Consider the following 21,184-nt stretch of genomic DNA (forward strand, 5'->3'; position numbering starts at 1 on the left):
ATAGTGAGTAATCCATTTAGTTAAAAGGGGTGACTATGAGCATCTTCTACAGTTTTTCCTTTTACTACCTGATACTCAGTGATTGAACAGTGCAAGTATCCTTAAACTCAGAAAGGTCTATATGTCTTCTGGATTGCTCAGAAAACTGAGGCATAAAATTTTTGCATGAAAGGTATATTCGGGCCGGGCGCGGTGGCTCAAGCCTGTAATCCCAGCACTTTGGGAGGCCGAGGCGGGTGGATCACGAGGTCAAGAGATCGAGACCATCCTGGTCAACATGGTGAAACCTCGTCTCTACTAAAAATACAAAAAATTAGCTGGGCATGGTGGCGCGTGCCTGTAATCCCAGCGACTCAGGAGGCTGGGGCAGGAGAATTGCCTGAACCCGGGAGGCGGAGGTTGCGGTGAGCCGAGATCGCGCCATTGCACTCCAGCCTGGGTAACAAGAGCGAAACTCTGTCTCAAAAAAAAAAAAAAAAAAAAAAGAAAGGTATATTCATCCACCATCACTACCCAGTGTTCACTTGATGTGCCAGGTTCTATAAATGTCAGTAGCTGAGATAACAGGACTGAAGTTATCTGAAGTTATCTTTATCTTGCCTCATTACCCAGGATGCAGTGCAGTGGCACAAACAAGGCTCAGTGCAGTCTCAACATCATCGGCTCAAGCAATCCTTTTGTTTCAGCCTCCTGTGTAACTGGGACCACAGGCACATGCTACCATGCCTGGCTAATTTCTGCATTTTTTGCAGAGATGGTGCCTCACTTTGTTGCCTAGGCTGGTATCAAACTCCTGGGCTCAAGTGATCCTCCACCTTTAGCCACCCAAAGTTCTGGGATTAAAGCCATGAGCCACCAGGCCCGGCTGAACTCTGTATTTATTATTATTATTTTTTGAGATGCAGTCTGGCTCTGTCACCCAGGCTGGAGTGCAGTGGCATGATCTCAGCTCACTGCAACCTCCGCCTCCCAGGTTCAAGCGATTCTCCTGCCTCAGCCTCCTGAGCAGCTGGGATTACAGGCCTACGCTACCACGCCCAGCTAATTTTTGTATTTTTAGTAGAGATGGGGTTTTACCATGTTGGTCAAGCTGGTCTCGAACTCCTGATCTCGTGATCTGCCTGCCTCGGCCTCCCAAAGTGCTGGGATTACAGGTTTAACTCTGTTTTTAAACCACTTAGCCTTCTAATGATTCTCTGTCTTAAGTAGTTCAGTAAATATTAAGAGTTCAGAGGATAAGTCAGTTTTTTTCCTTTGTGGTCCAGAAATTCGTAGGCATCAAATGCAAGACTATTGTCAAGTCCTTTGCCTGCGTTTAGTAGTCTCAAAAATATAAGATCTGATTTAAATTCTCCCATTTTTGGCAGGTTTTAATTTATCTTTCTTTCTTTTTTTTTTTTTTAGGCAGGGTCTCATTCTGTTGCCCAGGTTACAGTGCAGTTGGCATGATCATGGTTCACTGCAGTCTCAACCTCTGGGGCTCAAGTGATCCTCCCCACCTGAGCCTCCTGAGTGGCTGAGACTACAGGCATGCACTATCATGCCTGGCTAATTATTAAACAAAGTTTTTGTAGAGATGGGGGTCTCACTATGATGTCTAGGCTGGACAACTTTATACAAGTAGTAAATGTGGTCTTTAGTTGTACAACTTGGTTTTTCAGGCATTCTGTTGTTATATTTATTCAGGTAATGAGAATTACCTGACAACTAGAAATATCTCTGCAAAAAAATCTTTAAAAAAAGAAAAAATTATAATAACCAACCTGTACTGAGTATAATACATTCTCAGTATAAATATTTATTGATGCCGAACGTGGTGGCTCATGCCTGTAATCCCAGGACTTTGGAAGGCTGAGATGGGGGGATCATGAGGTCAGGAGTTCAAGACCAGCCTGGCCAAGATGGTGAAACCCTGTCTCTACTAAAAATACAAAAATCAGCAAGGCATGGTGGCAAGCGTCTGTAATCCCGGCTACTTGGGAGGTTGAGGCAGAGAACTGCTTAAACCCAAGAGGTGGAGGGTGCAGTGAGCTGAGATCGTGCCACTGCATTCCAGCCTGAACGACAGAGCAAGACTCCGTCTCTAAATAAATAAATAAATAAATATTGACTCAGTTAATCCTCACAACAATCTTATGACCCATTAAGATAAGTTCTATTATTTCCCCTGTTTAAAAATGAGGAAATTGAGGCAAAAAGAAGTTAAATAGCTTGCTCAAGGGAACACTGATAGGAAGTGACAGAGCCAGAGATGGGATTTGAACCCAGCCAGTTTGGCTTATAGAGTTTAGTTTTTCAATTACTGCACAATTTAACTATTGTATAAAATTCCACAGAATGAATATACAGCATTTTATTCCTCCTGTTAATAGACATTTGTATTATTTCCAACTATTTGCTATTATAAGCAATGTTGTGTAAACGTTATCACATATATCAACTGCCAACTATTGGTTATTGGTTTCAGTACTATTTAGTACGGCCTGGAAGTACTTGACACGGGTCCCAATAAATGTGGTAATTCTCATTGTTATCTGTACCAATAAGCATTTTGGGATTATTGCATACTGGTTATTTTTCTAATAAGAAATTATTTCATGTAGATATTTTGTATTCTATTATTTTAAAAAAACAATAATTCTTTAATATCAGGAAGTCCTGCCCTAAACAATCTTAAAATTCATATGGAATCACATAAGACCCTGAGTAGCCAAAGCAATACTGAACAAACAAACAAAAAAAAACAAAACTGAAAGCATCACACTATCTGACTTCAAAATATACTATAAGGCCAAAACAGCATGGCACTGGCATAAAAACAGACTCATTAATTAAGACAACAGAATTGAGAACCCAGAAATAAATCTATGTATGCGTAGCCAACTGATTTTCCACAAAGGTGCCAAGAACAGATACTGGGGAAATAACAGTCTCTTCAATAAATGGCGTTGGGAAAACTGGATCTCCCTATGTAGGAAAATGAGACTAGACCCTCATCTTTCACCATATATAAAAATCAGACGAAAACGAATTAAAGACTTCCATGTAAGACCTGAAACTATGAAACTACTAGAAGAAAATATTGGAGAAATGCTGCAGGACATTGGTTTGGGCAAACATTTCTTGGGCAAGACTTCGAAAGCACAGGCAACAAAAGCAAAAATAGACAAATGAGATTACATCAAGCTAAAAAGTTTCTGCACAGCAAAAGAAACAATCAGCAAACTAAATAAACAACCTACAAAATGGGAGAAAATATTTACAAACTATCCATCCAACAAGGGATTAATAACCAGAGTATACAAGGAATGCAAGCAACTCAACAGAAAAAAAAATTGACTAAAAAATATGGGCAAATGATTGAGCAGACATTTCTTAAAAGAAGACATAAAAACAGGTCAACAGGCATATTAAAAAATGCTCAGCATCACTAAACATCAGGGAAATATAAATCAAAACCACAATGAGATAGGAACAAAAAATAGAAGACTAGTATTTGATAGCACAACAGGGTGGCTGTAGTAAATAATGGTTTAATAGTACATTGTAAAAATAACTAAAAGAGTGTAATTGGAAAGCCAGGTGTGGTGGCTCACGCCTGTGATCCCAGTGCTTTGGGAGGCCAAGGCAGGCAGATCACCTGAGGTCAGGAGTTCCAGACCAGCCTGACCAACATGGAGAAACCCTGTCTCTACTAAAAATACAAAATTAGCTGGGCGTGGTGGCGCATGCCTGTAATTGTAGCTACCTGAACCTGGGAGGCAGAGGCTGTGGTTAGCCGAGATTGCACCACTACACTACAGCCTGGGCAACAAGAGTGAAACTCCACCTCAAAAAAAAAAATTCCATAAAGTGATTATTACACAGTGCATGCTTGTATCAAAACATTTCACGTATTCCATAAATATATGTACCTACTATGTACCCCCAAAAATTAAAAATTAAAAAACAGAAAGAGATATCACTTTGTCCCAGTTAAAGTGGCTATTATCAAAAAAAGAAAAAGTAACAGATGCCAGTAATGGAGAGATGCTTGTCTCTCAGAGAATGGAGACACAGAGAATGGAGAATGCTTGTCTGCTATTGATGGGAATGTGAATGAGTATAGCCATTACACAAAAACAGTAGTGAGATTCCTCAAAAAACTAACAATAGATCTACCATACCACTGCTGGATATATATTCAAAAGGAAGAAAACTATTATATTGAAGAGATTACATTTATTATAGTGCTATTCACAATAGCCACGATATGGAATAAGCCTAAATGCCCATCAACAGATGAGTGGATTAAAAAAAAAAAAACATGGTATATATACATAGTGAAATAATATTCAGCCATAAAAAAGAATGAAATCCTGTCATTTGCAACAACATGGATGGAACTGAAGGTCATTATGTTAAATGAAATAAGCCAGGCACACAATAATAAATATCACATTTTCACGCATATGTGGGAGCAAAAAAAGTTCATCTAATGGAAGAATAGAATGATGGTTCCAAGGAGCTGGAAAGGGTAACTGGAGAGGGGGAATAAAGAGATGTTGGTTAATGGGTACAGAAATACAGTTAGAAGGAATAAGTTCTAGTGCACAGTAGGTAGTTACAGTTAACAATAATTTATTGCATATTTCAGAATACCTAGATTTCAAATGTTCCCAACACAAAAAAATGACAAATGTTTGAGGTGATGGATATTCTAATTACCCTGATTTGATCAATACACACTGTATACATGTATCAAAATATCACATGTACCCAATAAAATGTATAGTTATGTATCAATAAAAATAATTCTTTAATATCAAATATCTAGTCATTGCTCAAATTTACGATTGTTTTTTAAATGTAAAAAAGTTTTTGTTTTTCTGGTTATTTTTAGAATCAGTCTGCTTAACTCAAGTAGGAGTCAAATAAGGTCTATATGCTACCATTAGTTTCTATATTGCTAGCATCAATTTTATTCTAGTTTCTTTTTCCACTTGCAATTTGTTTGTTGAAGAAACTGGATCATTTGTCCTATTGTCCTATAAAGTTTCCATCAGTCTGATTGCACGCCAGTGGTGTCATCTGACACATTTCTTTTGTCCTCTTATGTTTTCCTATGTATTAGTAGTTGAATCTAGACACTTTATCAGATTTAGGCTCCTGTGGCAAGAATACTTCAGACACTACTACCCTGAGGGGTAGGACTCACAGGCACGTCTGTTTATCTTTCCTTTTGTTATGTTAGAGGATGCTGATTGCCAAAGCCAGATGTTAATAATTAGAAGTTGTAGGCTGGGCGCGGTGGCTCAAGCCTGTAATCCCAGCACTTTGGGAGGCCAAGGCGGGTGGATCACGAGGTCAAGAGATGGAGACCATCCTGGTCAACATGGTGAAACCCTGTCTCTACTAAAAATACAAAAAATTAGCTGGGCATGGTGGTGTCTGCCTGTAATCCCAGCTACTCAGGAGGCTGAGGCAGGAGAATTGCCTGAACCCAGGAGGCGGAGGTTGCAGTGAGCCGAGATCGCGCCATTGCACTCCAGCCTGGGTAACGTAACATGAGTGAAACTCCGTCTCAAAAAAAAAAAAAAAAAAAAAAAAAAAAGAAGTTGTAAAATTGTGATATTCTAATTCTACCATTACTTCCTCACTTATTAGAGTATTTCTATAAAGAGAAACCTTATCAACTGTTGGTGAACCACATCCATAGTCTGTATTGGAAAAGCAGGATAAATACTTGATTCTATCCCTTCATTTAACTCTATTAAAAACAATAAGTTGTTTTTCTAGTGTCTACCACAGGTAACCAATTAGTTCGGTTTTTAAAAATTAGTATCTTTGGCCGGCCGCGGTGGCTCATACCTATAATCCCACCACTTTGGGAGGCCGAGGCAGGTGGATCACTAGGTCAAGAGATCGAGACCATCCTGGTCAACATGGTGAAACCCCGTCTCTACTAAAAATACAAAAATTAGCTGGGCCTGGTGGCGCGTGCCTGTAATCCCAGCTACTCGGGAGGCTGAGGCAGGAGAATTGCTTGAACCCAGGAGGCGGAGGTTGAGGTGAGCCGAGATCACGCCATTGCACTCCAGCCTGGGTAACAAGAGTGAAACTCCATCTCAAAATAAAAAAATTAGTATCTTTATGAACTTATAAATTTTAAAACACATTTGATTCACTATTAAATTATTCTTAAATCTAAGTTTAGAAATAAACAAACAAAAATTTATCCATAAGCATTTACTGAAAATTTGTGGGGTTTTTTTGGAAACAGAATCTTGCTCAGTTAGCCAGGCTGGAGTGCAGTGGCACGATCTCAGATCACTACAACCTCCGCCTCCTGGGTTCAAGTGGTTCTTGCTCACTCTCCCAAGTAGCTGGGATTACAGGTGCATCCCACCATGCTTGGCTAATTTTTGTATTTTTAGTAAAGACAGGGTTTTGCCATGTTGGCCAAGCTAGTCTTGGTTCAACATATGCAGATCAATAAATGCAATTTACCACATAAACAGAACTAAAGACAAAAACCACATGATCATCTCAATAGATGCAGAAAAGGTCTTTGATAAAATTCAACATCACTTCATGTTAAAAATTGTAAAAATAAAACTAGGTATTGAAGGAACATACCTCCTAATAATGAGAGCCATATATGACAATCCCACAGCCAATATTATATTGAATAGGCAAAAGCTGGAAGCATCCCCCTTGAATACTGGAACAAGACAAGGATGGCCTCTCTCACTGCTCCTACTCAACATAGTATTGGACGTTCTGGCCCAGGGTAATCATGCAAGAGAAAGAAATAAAGGATATTCAGATAGAAAGAGAGGAAGTCAAATTATCTTTGTTTGCTGATGGAATGGTCCTATATCTAGAAAACCCCACTGTCTCGACCTAAAAGCTTTTTAAGCTGATAAGCAACTTCAGCAAAGTCTCAGGATACAAAATTAACATGCAAAAATCACTAGCATTCCTATATACCAACAACAGGCAAGCAGAGAGCCAAATCATAAATGAATTCCCATTCACAATTGCTACAAAAACAATAAAATACCTAAGAATAAAGCTAAAAAGGCAAGTGAAGGACCTATTCAAGAAGAACTACAAACCACTGCTCAAAGAAATCAGAGAGAACACAAACGGAAAAACATTTCATGCTCATATATTGGAAGAATCAATACTGTGAAAATGGCCATACTGCCCAAAGTAATTTATAGATTAAATGCTATTCCCATTAAACTACAATTAACATTCTTCACAGAATTAGAAAAAAACTATTTTAAAATTCACATGGAACCAAAAAAGAGCCTGAATAGCCAAGACAATCCTAAGCAAAAAGAACAAAGCTGGATAGGCATCATGCTACCTGACTTCAAACTATACTACAAGGGTACAGAAACCAAAACAGCATGGGATTGGTACAAAAACAAATACATAGACCAATGAAACAGAATATAGAACTCAAAAATAAGACTGCACACCTATAACCATCTGATCATTGACAAACCTTGCAGAACAAGCAATGGTGAAAGGATTCCCTATTAATAAATGGTGCTTGGAGAACTGGCTAGCCATATGCAAAAAACTGAAACTGGACTTCTTCCTTACACCCTATACAAAAATTAACGAGATAAATTAAAAACTTAAATGTAAAATGCAAAACTATAAAAAACCCTAGAAGAAAATCTATCTAGGCAATATTTATTGGGATATAGGAATGGGCAAAGATTTCATAATCAAAACGCCAAAAGCAACTGCAACAAAAGCAAAAACTGACAAATGGGATCTAATTAAACTAAAGAGCTTCTGCCCAGTAAAAGCAACTATCATCAGAGTGAACAGACAACCTACAGAATGGGAAAAAATTTTTGCAATCTATCCAACTGATGAAGGTCTAATATCCGAGTCTACAAGGAACTTAAATATTAATTTACAAGGAAAAAAACAACAATCCCACTAAAAAGTAGGCAAAGGACATGAACAGACACTTCTCAAAAGAAGACATACATATGGCCAACAAACATATGAATAAAAAGCTCAACATCACTGATCATTAGAGAAATGCAAATCAAAACCACAATGAGGTACACCTCACACCAGTCAGGATGGCAATTATTAAAGTCAAAACACAACGGATGCTGGTGAGGTTGCACAGTAAAGGAACACTTTTACACTGTCGGTGGGAGTGTAAATGAGTTCAACCCTTGTGGAAAACAGTGTGGTGACTCCTCAAAGTTCTAGAGGCAGAAATACCATTTGACCCAGCAATCTCATTACTGGATATATACTAAAAGGAACGTAAATCATTCTATTATAAAGATACATGCATGTATATGTTCATCGCAGCATTGTTAATAATAGCAAAGACATGGAATCAACCCAAATACCCATCAATGATAGTCTGGATAAAGAACGTGTGGTATATATACACCATGGAAACTATGTAGCCATGAAAAGGAATGAGATCATGATCTTCATAGGGCATGGATGAAGCTGGAAGCTATTATCCTCAGCAAACTAACACAGAAACAGTAAACTGCATGTTCTTACTTATAGGTTGGAGCTGAATGATGAGGACACATGGACACATAGGAGAGAACAACACACCTTGGGGCCTGTCAGAGGTGGGTGGGAGAAGGGAGAGCATCAGGAAGAATAGCTAACGGATGCTGGGCTTAATACCTAGGTGATGGCATAATCTGTGCAGTAAACTACCATAGCATACATTTACCTATGAAACAAACCTGTGTACATCCTGCATGTAATCCTGAACTTAAAGGTTAAAGAAAAAAATTAAAAAATAAATTAAAAAGGCTAAATATGTGAATAGGCATTTCATCAGAGATGATATATTGATAGCAAACATGAACATGCAGAGATACTCAATATTATTAGTCATTAGAGAAATGAAAATGAAAATCACAATAATGTACTACATCATATCTATTAGAATAGCTAAAATGAAAAACGCTGACATGAGGATGTGGAGTAACTGGAACTCTCATGCACTGCTGGAAAGAATATAAAATGACAGGTCAGGTGCGGTGGCTCCTGCCTGTAATCCCAGCACTCTGGGAGGCCAGGGCGGGCAGATCACCTGAGTTCAGGAGTTCGAGACCAGCCTGACCAACATGAAGAAACCCCATCTCTATTAAAAATACAAAATTAGTTGGGTGTGGTGGTGCATGCCTGTAATCCCAGCTACTCAGGAAGCTGTGGCAGGAGAATCACTTGAACCTAGGAGGCAGAGGTTGCACTGAGTTGAGATCGCGCCATTGCACTCCAGCCTGGGCAACAAGAGTGAAACTCCATCTCAAAAAAAAAAAAAAAAAAAAAAAAAAAAGAAAACAGAAAATGGCAGCAATAAAGGAATTTTTGGCTGGGTGTGAAGGCTCATGCCTATAATCCCAGCACTTTGGGAGGCTGAGGTGGGTGGATCACTTGAGGTCAGGAGTTCACAACCTACCTGGCCACATAGTGAAACCTTGTCTCTACTTAAAATACAAAAGTTGGCCAGCTGTGGTGGCACATGCCTGTAGTCTCAGCTACTTGGAAGGCTGAGGCAGAACAATGGCTTGAATCCAGGAGGCGTAAGTTGCAGTGAGACAAGATCACGCCATGGCACTCCAGCCTGGGTGACAGATCGAGACTCTGTCTCAAAAAGAAAAAAAAAAAAAAGTGTTTTTTAAGCTTTCTTTACTTCTTAAAGAGTTAAACATATACTTACTATATGATCTAGCCATTTCATTCCCAGGTATTTGCCCAAGAAAAAATGAAATATATATCCATATAAAGCTTGCATACAACTATTCATAGTAGCTTTATCTGTATAATCAAAATCTGGAAACAACCAAAATTTTTGCCAACAGGTTAGTGGATTAACAAATTGTGGTATATTTATATCACAGAATACTACTTAGCAATAAAAAGAAATTAACTTTTTTTTTTTTTTGAGACAGAATCTTGCTCAGTCACCCAGGCTGGAGTGCAGTGGTTCGATCTTGGCTCACTGCAACCTCTGCCTCCTGGGTTCAAGCGATTCTCCTGCCTCAGACTCCCAAGCAGCTGGGACTACAGGTGCATGCCACCACACCAAGCTAATTTTTTTATTTTCAGTAGAGATGGGGTTTCATCATATTGGCCAGGCTGGTCTTGAACTCCTGACCTCATGATCCACCCACCTCAGCATCCCAAAGTGCTGGGATTACAAGTGTGAGCCACTGCGCCTGGCAAAAAATGAACTATTGATATGTTCAACATAAATGAATCAGAAAATTATTATGCTGAGTGAAAAACTACAACAAAAAGATCACAATAATGTATAATTACATCTATACCTAACTCTAGTAAATGCTAACTAATCTGTAGTGACAGCAGATCAATGGGGCTGGGGTGAGGTGCAAACTGGAGATGGGTAGAATGGAGAGAATACAACGGGACATGAGGGAATTTTGGGAGTGACACATACATTTACTATACTGATTGTGGTGATGGCTCCCTGGTTGTACACATACGTCAAAACTCATCAGACTGTAAAGTTAAACATGTACAGTTTACTGCATGTTACAATTATACTTTAATAAAGCTACTAAAAAACTTAATAAAATGCACACATAAGTTTTATACATTTCACTGCATGTAAATTTTATCTCAAAAGAAGAAAATGTAAACCCTAGCTACAATTCTAGTTACAAACTCTAGTAAATGATATGGACACTGGAATAATGAAATTACATAATGACTATAATTTACTTGAAATACTTAAAAATTAAAATGGATTAATAAATGAATAGGTTTATATAAAGAAAAGACAGAAAAAAATGTTAATGCTAGACTCCAAATAGCAGGTTGACGGATGTTCACTGTGAAATTTTTTTCAATTTTTCTGTATGCTTGAAAAGTTTTACAACAAAATGTTTGGAAAAAATTGGAGTATTAGTCCTATTAGTATCCAGCTATTAGGAGTTCAAGAAAGAGAAACAAAACAAAAAAAAAAATTGAGACGAAAAAATAATCAAATATTTTAATATTTTCCAGAACTAGAGTGCACAGATTTTCAAAATGAAAGAGCCATCTAATGCCTAGCACAATGAATGAAAAAGACCTACATCAAGGCATATCATTATAAACACTTAATCCATAAAGGGAAATCTTATAAGGATGCACAGACATAAAAATGGAAACATACAAAGGATTATAAATCAGAATGACATTGGACTTCTTAATAGGTGGGGCATGTGTGTGCATGGAAAGGAAGAAAGGAGAAATTTATAAGAGGATGGGTAGGGGTAAGAGACCTAAATCTTCATATTCCAAGTCAATTCATAATGTCTAACATTGTAAAATTAAGAAACAGCAGTAAAAGTATATTACTTAGAAATGCTAAGCCAAATACCAAAAGAAACCTCTAAAGAGTTCAACATAATTGTCTGAAAAGTACATCATAAAAGAACAGGAACCTGTTTTTATAATAAACTGTAATCTTTACATTTCTGAAATGTGTATTAACTAAAAAGCCTTAAATTAGAAAACATTTTAAAATGTGGTTATTACATATCAAATAAAAATTAAATAGAAAATAACTTCTTTATTTACCTTTCAAAGAAGCATATTCTTTCAAAATTTGTTTTACAAGTGAAGTGAGATAAAAAAAATAAATATGTTTAGATTAAGTTGGTGGATAGGTTAATAACTATTACAATGACCTTGAAGCCGGTGTTAAAAGTTCTTTCAACATCTTAGAATTCTGTTCTTACACAGTATGTGAGCTCTTGAGTGACTTAGAAACATCTCTGTTATGTCATGCAGAGTTCTTCACTGCCTAGCAGCCATAGCTATAGTATTTACCCCCAAGGAGAGCAGCAGGAGGCAGCCAAATACTGAGGCAGATAGGGCAGGTCCCTGGTGAAACCCCACCCTCAAGCCAAAGTAGCCTGAAACCTGCAGCCCAAAGTGAAAACTTCTATTCCTGTTTGCCCGCTCTCTCCTCAGTGGTTCTTTGAGTAATTTCTTTTTACCAATCTAATGTTGCCTTTTCCAAAATGACCTACAGGGCACCCCACACCCATGCTGTGCCTATAAAGACCCCAGACTCAGTTGGTAGAGAGGAGAGATGGCCAGACTCAGGGAAAGAGACAGCTTGACTTTGGGGAATAGACGGCTGGATTTCAGGGAGAAGACAATCTGATTTTGGAGAAGACTACCTGCCCTTCCCATTCCCTCTCCAACTCCCTTCTCTGCTGACAGCCATTTCCACCACTCAATAAAATTCTCTGCCTTCACCATCCTTCAAATGACTGTGTGACCTCTTTCTTCTTGCATGCTGGACAAGAGCTTGGGACCCACCAAATGCGGGTACCCAAAAAGGCTGTTGCACCCTTTGCCCTTGCCTGCAGAGGGCAAGTGAGCTGTTAACACACATCCGTCTTCAGATGGCAGAACTAAAGGAGCACTGTAACATCCCCTCTGGGGCTTCAAGGTCACAGGCACCCGTCACCTGGGCACTGCTGCATTTAGCTTGCTCCTGCTGATGCCTGGAGCGGCCAGCCAGATCTGCATTTGCTTGCTCACACCTGTTCTGGCTGTGGGCCCTGCACAGAACTTGCTCTGCCCACACCCGGAGCAGTCAGCTGGAGCCTATTACACTTGTTTGCTCAAGTGCTCCCACCTGCAAGGGGCTGAGCACAGAAGGCAGAATAAACATTTGCCCCTGTCACAAGTCTGAAAAAGGGGTGAAGAAAACTCCTACATCACCAATACTTAATAGAGATTTCAGAAGACTAACAAATTTAAACTCCAAATCTTCCAGAATATGTAGGCTGAAGTAAGATGCAACACAATCTACTGAATCTTTACTGCTTGAATCTTTGTTCCTAGGTGAGAACTTATGAACCCAAAGTCTTACAAAACCCTCAAATAAAAGCTGATTGTGTTTATTATACTTACCATGGCAGGAAAATGACAAAAATAAGATTTGCAACTTGAAATGTCTAGGTTTTAACCCTAGATGAAATTGAAAATTAACAGTGATACTGTAAAGTTTTGCTGATATTGAAAGGCTTTGATTTGGCCTCAATCTCTTTTTCTTTTACCTCTGCCATTAGGATATTTTCCTGTAAATATAGCCATTAACTGAAATCTAGCTCAAAAGAGGCTGTTCCCTGGGCTTTTACCACTCAAAGTAGATGATCTACACTATCTCTTTCTCCTAGTTCATTAGTACTGGCATAATTTCTCCTGAAGCAAAGGCATTATTCTAGGCAAACTGTTTTAAAATTAGATATAGAGTGAAGGAATTGCAAATTTATAACAAGGTATAACAAGTGAGGATGGAAGAGGAACTAACAATTACTGGTGCCAATGTCCAAGCCCCAGTGGCTTGGGAGATTTCAGAGATGGGGGAACAAATACAAAGAGGCTACATGTTTCCTCAAAACAGCATATGTCCTCTGCTGTTGGAACAGAATATTGTTCTGGATAAAAATAACAGATTAGGCACTCTAAAAATGTGTTTTTATGACGCTAAGGAGTCTTGGATTCCATTTTATCAGAGGTGAAAGAAAAACTGCCTTTCTAGGACTTGGTGAGTTTTCTCAGGGAGTTCAAAACAATTACTAAAAATGCTCTATGCAGTTCGTTACAAAGGTTTCAAGTGAAATGGATTAGTACAGTATAAAAATATTGGTTCACAACCACAAATGGTGGTTATAGTCATTCACCACAGTCTGACAATTCAGAAGATATATTATGGAAACAAAGCTAAGAAGATTATGATGTATGGTGCTAACTTCATTTCAGGGTAGCTCTACCATGTGAAGGTGAGAAGATCCACTTAATATGTATTTAGTAAACAGAAGCAGCAGTCAGGGGCTCAAGAGATAGTGGGGGCAGCAGCATAGCTGCACAAGGTCACGGTACAACAGCAGAAAACCCACGTAGGCACTCATAGATAACTCTGGAAAACAGAAGCACCTGCCTGGGTAGAGGAACAGTGAGCAGTTTTAGGGATCTGCATGGGCAGTGAGGTGGCATATACCTAGAAAGCTGACTATCAATTAGCTCCAAAGGTCTTTCATTTAGTAGGTCAGCACTATATTAGGATTTAAAGAAAAGACAAAGGTAAGCCCCTTGAAAGAGCATATTTCTTTCCTTGTGTGACTGAACTTTAGAGTTTAAATCCTCTGATTAAATCTGGATAATGTTATTACTATCTTAGAGACTACTCTAACGACAAAGAGAATCTAGAGGAAAAGCACAATTAGGAAGCTCTAATTCTAAGTGATTTTTAACTTGAATTTTTATTGCCAAGTACATAATAGTGACTCTAAAACATATTCCTTATACTATTTTTTTTAACAAGTTACTACAATAGAACTGTTTTATTAAACATGTGAATGTATTTATTTTGTACAAAACGCAGTAACACTCCCTTTCCTCTGCCCCTGGAGGCACCACCACATAACTTCATGTTCACAGAAACGTATCGTCACGACAAGCAGCAGTCATGACAAGCAGGAAAGTGCAATTCAGAAAGTAATGCCACACAACCAAACTGGGAAATAAAAACAGGCAGAGGCCAGCAGGTTACTTGGTTAGGGCTCTGCCTACAAGGCCGTGGTTCTGCTCATCTTCTTTCAGCAGGAAATATTTTCAAAAGAGAAACTCCCGAGCACTATGTAAGTACTCTCCTGGTAGCGTCGTTCCAATTCCATCTATCTTGATGTTGTAAGAAGCTTATTTGTAACTTCCTCAAGAGATCCCACCCTAGATTGCATTCCTGTCAATTGTTCATCTCCCTTTGAAGTTCAAACAAAACAAAACAGAAGAGCAGTAGGTTTCAAAAGGACGTCAGTAGAGATCTTTTATACATGAAACCTACTTCCTAGAAGCCACCTGACCAAACATATGCAGAGCTGCAGACAAGAGACTGTGAAACTAGGTCCAGCTGTAAAATATCTCAGGCATCCAGTTAGATCCAGTTATTCTGCATCTGTGGATTTAAAATGATCATCATCCACAGTAGAATAGATAGGCCCCTCATTGCTCAGAAAAGCCACAGCTTGCTCGATTGAGGATACAGACATGTGTTTCAGCTGGTTCTTGAGATCTTGAAAGTTCAACCCTTCAGGTCCTGGACAAGCCTTAATCAAATTCAACACCTGGTTTTGGGCCACAGTGAGGCCATTTGCTGACATAAAGCTATTCCCACCAAAGTTCCCTGCTTCACTCATTCCTAGATTGCTGATAGGTGCTCTCCCTGCTGAGGGCTAGCTATTAGCTTTGCTTAGTATCATGTGTGCATTAATCACTTCTAGAATACGTGCGGTGAACTCATTCATATCCTCCAGGGGCATGATCTTAAAGGCTACCAGGCTCTTTTTATTCTGAAAAGATCTCAGGTGGCCTGCCACTTTCACATGTTTCTGGAGGAACCACAGTGTTTTCACTGCTGGCGTGATCTGTGTCAACCCAATGGCAAACATCTATGGGTGGAGCTGTCATGTCATCTATTTTGTGAACAATGCTGGTTGGAGCTTTCTCTGCCTGTCTGATGATCCCCACAATAGTGACGTGTGAAATCTCAACATTCCCACTTCTGAACCCTTCATCAACCAAAGTGGCAGAAAGCAGCTGAGATATAGTACAGGGTACAATGTGCTAGGCTGAGGCTCTTGGTTTCTTTTCGGCCTGAGAAGGTCTGGGTGATCCAAAGTCCCATGGGGACTGTGTGTAGCCGCTGGCTCCCCCATAGTTGGAGCTGCCATAGCTTTCAAATCCACTGTTCCATGTCTTAGTCTTGATTCTCTGCAAAGAGGCCGGGAAGGTTCGAATCTCCTTATACTACTTTCCACTTCTTACTACATGAAGGCAGAAATCACAGTACTATTGAATTACAGTTTGACAGTACATCTCTTCCTTCCTTAGTTTCTGTCTACTCAACTTTTCCAGAGACCCCTAAAAAATTATCATAAACAGCAAAGTCTTAAAAGCATTCATATAAACAAGAAAATCAATATCTTGGGGCCAAAATTTCTAAATTTCACTGAAGTTTTGACTAAAAAACTTAAGACTCTTGTCAATGACCAAATAAAGACTCAAATTGTAGGTTGCCTTCATGATACAGTCAACCGTAGGTGCCTTTAAACTGTAACTGTTACTTCAGCGCCTATACTTTCTAAGGGTTTTATTTTGATGTTGTGGTCTTCTGAGAATGAGTGACAGCCCGCCAGTGTGATTCACTGAGGTGGTGCCTACACAAAGTGGAGGCCACAAAGAAGTAAATACAGGGTTGGGCCTTGAAGAGCCTCTTACTTACCGAATATTATCAGATGAGTCACCTAAGCTCCTAGTTTAGGTTTATTATTAAAATAACAACTCTTGACTTGCATATGCATTTGATAAAAGTAGACTAACCTATCAAGCTTGATGAGCCAATAGTACAAAAAGTAAAAATACTGTATGAAGAGAAAGAAGGAGACCAATCTATTATTGAAAAAAAAAAACTAAGCACTGTAAGGTGATTATAAGAACATCTATTTATTGAGGAGAAATATGCCTCTGTTTCTGAGGAAAACAGCTCTTCAACTTTAATTCTAGAGCTTATTTATTTTGGAAAGATTCATTAAGACTGAACCTCTAGAATGAGAGACAAGCTGTTTACCTAGTGACCATTTCCAAGGAGGAAGAATTATCTATCAAATTATATGGACTGGGTCAAAGTTCTCCAAGTATTTTTATGGGTAAATCAATAATTATGCCTAGAATTCTAGAAAATGAGTAAACAGCAGTAATTGTCTGGCTAAAAATAACCAAGACAGGTCCAGTGCTAAGAATAAATAGATGTAAAGTTACATTAAATGGTTCTGGGACTGGAAATGGTTTTCAAGCTCCACTTCTAAGGCTTTTAGGAACATCATAAAATCCCCCTTCCTCCTACCTACTAGCTTCTCTATTTATTAACATCTAGAAGTTTGCTATTTATGTTTCATTTGTATAGTTTAAGGCCTACTTCCTAATAAAAAGCAAATGTTACTGCAGGCTTGAGGGTACCTTTACCCAATTGTCTATAACTGAATATGAAAGAAGGCTTCGGGATTAAGTTTCCATAACAGGGTAGAAAGATCAGATATGAGGGAAATCAAGTCAAAAGCAGGAGAAAGTAACAGGGCCAGTGAAGTCAGAAAAAGGGTATGGAACAAGGCAGGGGAAGCCATATATCTTCTGTATTTGCCTAATCTATCCTCCCTGCAAGGTCCAGGTTGGGTGCTTAAAATATGCTGAATAAGGTTCCCAATTCGTGGAGGGGTGGGAGAAATTGAAATCCAACTTAGAAAGCCAAAATAGATTTTTCTACCTATTATCAAACATTTGCAGAAACTGCACATCTGCTGGTGTGAGACACAAATATGAAAGTATGCAGGCACACACAAACACATAACACTCATTAAACTTAAATCACTTACTTGTTATTAAGTGTAGACTCACTGAGTTAGAATAAACTTCAGAGATTTTTTTCTACTAATACACGGGGATGCTGAGATAAACAGAAGTAAAGAAACACAAGGGTCATATGGCTAGATAGATGAGTGGTGACACCAGCAACGGATGTTTTACAAGGTATTCAACAATCTAGTTACATCTTCCCTTTCTCAACTTCCTGAATACTATTCACTCCTAGAGGTATATCCCGCAGGTGAATTAGCTGAATGCTCTGCGTACTGAACATACTCTTTTCTTTCTCCCTGTTATGACATTGGTCAAGCTGTTTCATCTACTTGGAATCCCTCCTTACAATCTCTAATGGTTAAAATCCATTCTCCAAGAGCCTAGTCAGATACTACCTCTTTCAAATGCCCTCCCTGGTTGCTCCCTCTTTATTTACCATCTGTTATAAACTGAATGTTTGTGTCCCCCTCAAACTCATATGTTGAAACCCTAATCTCTGGTGTAGTCATATTTGTAGTAAAGTAATTAAGATTGTATGAGATCATAAGGGTGTGGCCCTGATCCAACAGGATTAGTATCCTGAGATAGAGGGCTTGTTCTTGCTCACTCGCTTGCTCTTTCGCTCTCTCTCCCCCTCTCCCCACATACTGAAGAAAGGCCACATGACATAGTGATAAGGCAGCCATCTGCAACTGAGAAAGAGAGCCTTCCCCAGAAAGTGAGTTGGCTAGAACCTTGATCTTGAGAAAATAAATTTCTTTTGTTAAATCCCCCAGTCTGTGCAGTCTGGGCAGACTACAACACTATCTTTTTTTTTTTTTTTTTTTTTACCAAGATGGAGTCTTGCTCTGTCACCCAGGCTGGAGTGCAGTGGTGTACTCTCAGCTCACTGCAACCTCTGCCTCCCAGGTTCCAGTGATTCTCCTGCCTCGGCCTCCCCAGTAGCTGGGATTATAGGCACGCACCACCACACCCGGCTTATTTTTGTATTCTTAGTAGAGATGGGGTTTCACCATGTTGGCCAGGCTAGTCTTGAACTCTTGATTTTGTGATCTGTCCACGTTGGCCTCCCAAAGTGTTGGGATTACAGGCGTGAGCCACCATGCCCTGCCCTATGATGCTATCTTATGTAGAACTTTGTTGTTGTTACTGTTGTTTTTTGAGACGGAGTCTTGCTCTGTTACCCAGGCTGGAGTGCAGTGAGGCGACCTGGGCTCCCTGCAACCTCTGCCTCCTTGGTTCAAGCAATTCTCCTGCCTCAGCCTCCTGAGTAGCTGAGATTACAAGTGCCCACCACCATGCCAGGTTAATTTTTGTATTTTTTTTTTTTTTTTTGAGACGGAGTTTCGCTCTTGTTACCCAGGCTGGAGTGCAATGGCGCGATCTCGGCTCACCGCAACCTCCGTCTCCTGGGTTCAGGCAATTCTCCTGCCTCAGCCTACTGAGTTGCTGGGATTACAGGCACGCGCCACCATGCCCAGCTAATTTTTTGTATTTTCAGTAGAGACGGGGTTTCACCATGTTGACCAGGATGGTCTCGATCTCTTGACCTCGTGATCCACCCGCCTCGGCCTCCCAAAGTGCTGGGATTACAGGCTTGAGCCACCGAATTTTTGTATTTTTAATAGAGACAGGGTTTCACCATGTTGGCCAGGCTGGTTTCAAACTACTGACCTCAAGCAATCCACCCATCTAGGCCTTCCAAAGTGCTACAATTACAGGTGTGAGCCACTGTCCTGGTCTAGAACATTGTTTATACTTCTTTAACATTTATTTCATTCTACTTTGTATTACACTTAGGACTATTTTTTGCTCTAGAATGTGCTGAAATGCTATACTAGAACCTTTCTTAGGCTTATACAAGATAAAATAGCAGCCACAATGACAATAAAAAGTGTTAGTATTTCTATGACAACAAAGATGATCAATGTAGAGTATTTATTTATTTATTTATGAGACAGAGTCTTGCTCTGTCACCTAGGCTGGAGTGCAATAGTGCAATCTCAGCTCAATGCAACCTCTGCCTCCTGGGTTCAAGTGATTCTCCTGCTTTTACAGGCTCCTGCCACCACGCCTGGCTAATTTTTTGTATTTTTAGTAGAGAAGGGGTTTCACTATGTTGGCCAGGCTGGTCTTAAACTCCTGACCTTGTGATAAGCCCACCTCAGCCTCCCAAAGTGTTGGAATTACAGGCGTGAGCCACCACGCCCAGCCTAAGGTAGATTAAAAAAAAAATACTCTATTTTATAAGGGAAAGTATTATGTTAAATAAGTTCCTATGTTGTTACTATTTTTGTATGCTCATTAAGAGATAATGAATATTTTTAAAACGCCAAAAATTAGGTTTTAAAAACCAAACATTAAACTATTAATTAAACCTAAATAATTTTTAAAAATTCGTGTACATATAGTTTCTCTCTTAATAGCCTTTAAGGGCAGAGACCATGTCTTGCACATCTTAGCATCAATTCAAATGCCAGGTTAAAGCACCTTAATATAGGTATCGGAGTTTCATACAATACTTGTAAAATTCCAAAAGGTTAACTACATATTTCCCAGAGGCTCTCTTCTAAGATTATAATTTTATTTCTAATTTTATTAGCTGGAAATGTCACTCAAGAGTATAATAAAACCAGCTAACTCCACAGTCATTCCAGATTTTTCTCTGACTTCTTCCAGGTAATCTCCTGCTATCAACACTGAAACGTGCCTATCACTAAGGGTCATCCCCATGCTTTCATCTCCCCAACCCTTAAAACTCCCTCTGAAAGTGACCTCTCTTTATGTCTCTCTTATCATGTAAAACTCTATCAGTGGCAAAGTGGAACAACTGCAAAGCTGAAGAAATTAAAAACAGACCTTTTGAGTTAGGTACAAAATGCTTGCACTTTGGACATAAAGGGAATTTGCTGAGTTACCGAATCAAGTATTTATAGCACCACATAATTGATTTTCTGCCATAATAATTTCTTCTGTAATTCAGCAGCTCCTCCACAAATCCTCATCAAACCTATGACTTCTCAAAAATGCTAACAATGCTGGCTAATACAAAGGAAACAGTGCCATCTAAGCAAAATTAAACTAGAATAATAATCTATTTATAAAGGTCTTTTTAGGGACACATAGTTAATAGTGTCTTTGCTTTTGTTATTCACAATGAGTCATGAGTTTTGTATTTTCCATTCTTTTCTCAATTACATTATTAGGCTGTATCTTACCAAAAGTATTCTAATTCCTATCTTCAGGCTAGAAAGCACTTGCCTAAATGAAAATATTAGGGTCCACTAAAAAACAACATAATCAAGTATGCCCTGTGACTTCCAACCCCAAAGGTGGAGGATGCTGACATGCATTACCATGGGTTTTGCCATTTACCAGCTGGAGGACCTGGACTAAGCTCGGTGAGCACAGAGATTCTGTCTGTTTTATCTGTCAATGTATATCCAGTGACTGAGGAAGTAGACGTTCAATTTATAGTTGAATTCATGTCCTGTCTTTCATTCAACAAATACTCTCTGTGCACTTACTATATGCCAGGTAGTATGTTAGGTGCTTTATATGAATAATTTCATCTTTAGTTATCACCAGTTTAGAGTAGAAAAATAAAAATTCAGACAGTTAAACATTCATTTAAGATCTCAGGATGAGGCCAGGCATGGTGGTTAGCATCTGTAGTCCCAGTACTTTGGGAGGCCGAGGAGGGCGGATCATTTGAGGTCAGGAGTTTGAGACTAACCTGGCCAACATG

At 39.1% G+C, this 21,184-nt stretch overlaps 1 protein-coding gene and 1 pseudogene across 3 annotated transcripts in view; both read right to left on the reverse strand.

Annotated features, from left to right (window-relative positions):
• SBF2 (SET binding factor 2) overlaps positions 1–21,184 on the reverse strand; it is a 479,501-nt gene that overhangs the window by 92,905 nt on the left and 365,412 nt on the right. The gene's annotated exons all lie outside the window — the stretch shown is intronic.
• LOC116525246 lies at positions 14,337–18,237 on the reverse strand (annotated as a pseudogene). Its single transcript, XR_004257633.1, has one exon. The product of XR_004257633.1 is annotated as a replication protein A 32 kDa subunit pseudogene (transcript).

This window comes from Sapajus apella, unplaced genomic scaffold (assembly GCF_009761245.1).
Source record: "Sapajus apella isolate SASKATOON/1434 unplaced genomic scaffold, GSC_monkey_1.0 scaffold47, whole genome shotgun sequence".
NCBI classification, from domain to species: domain Eukaryota; kingdom Metazoa; phylum Chordata; class Mammalia; order Primates; family Cebidae; genus Sapajus; species Sapajus apella.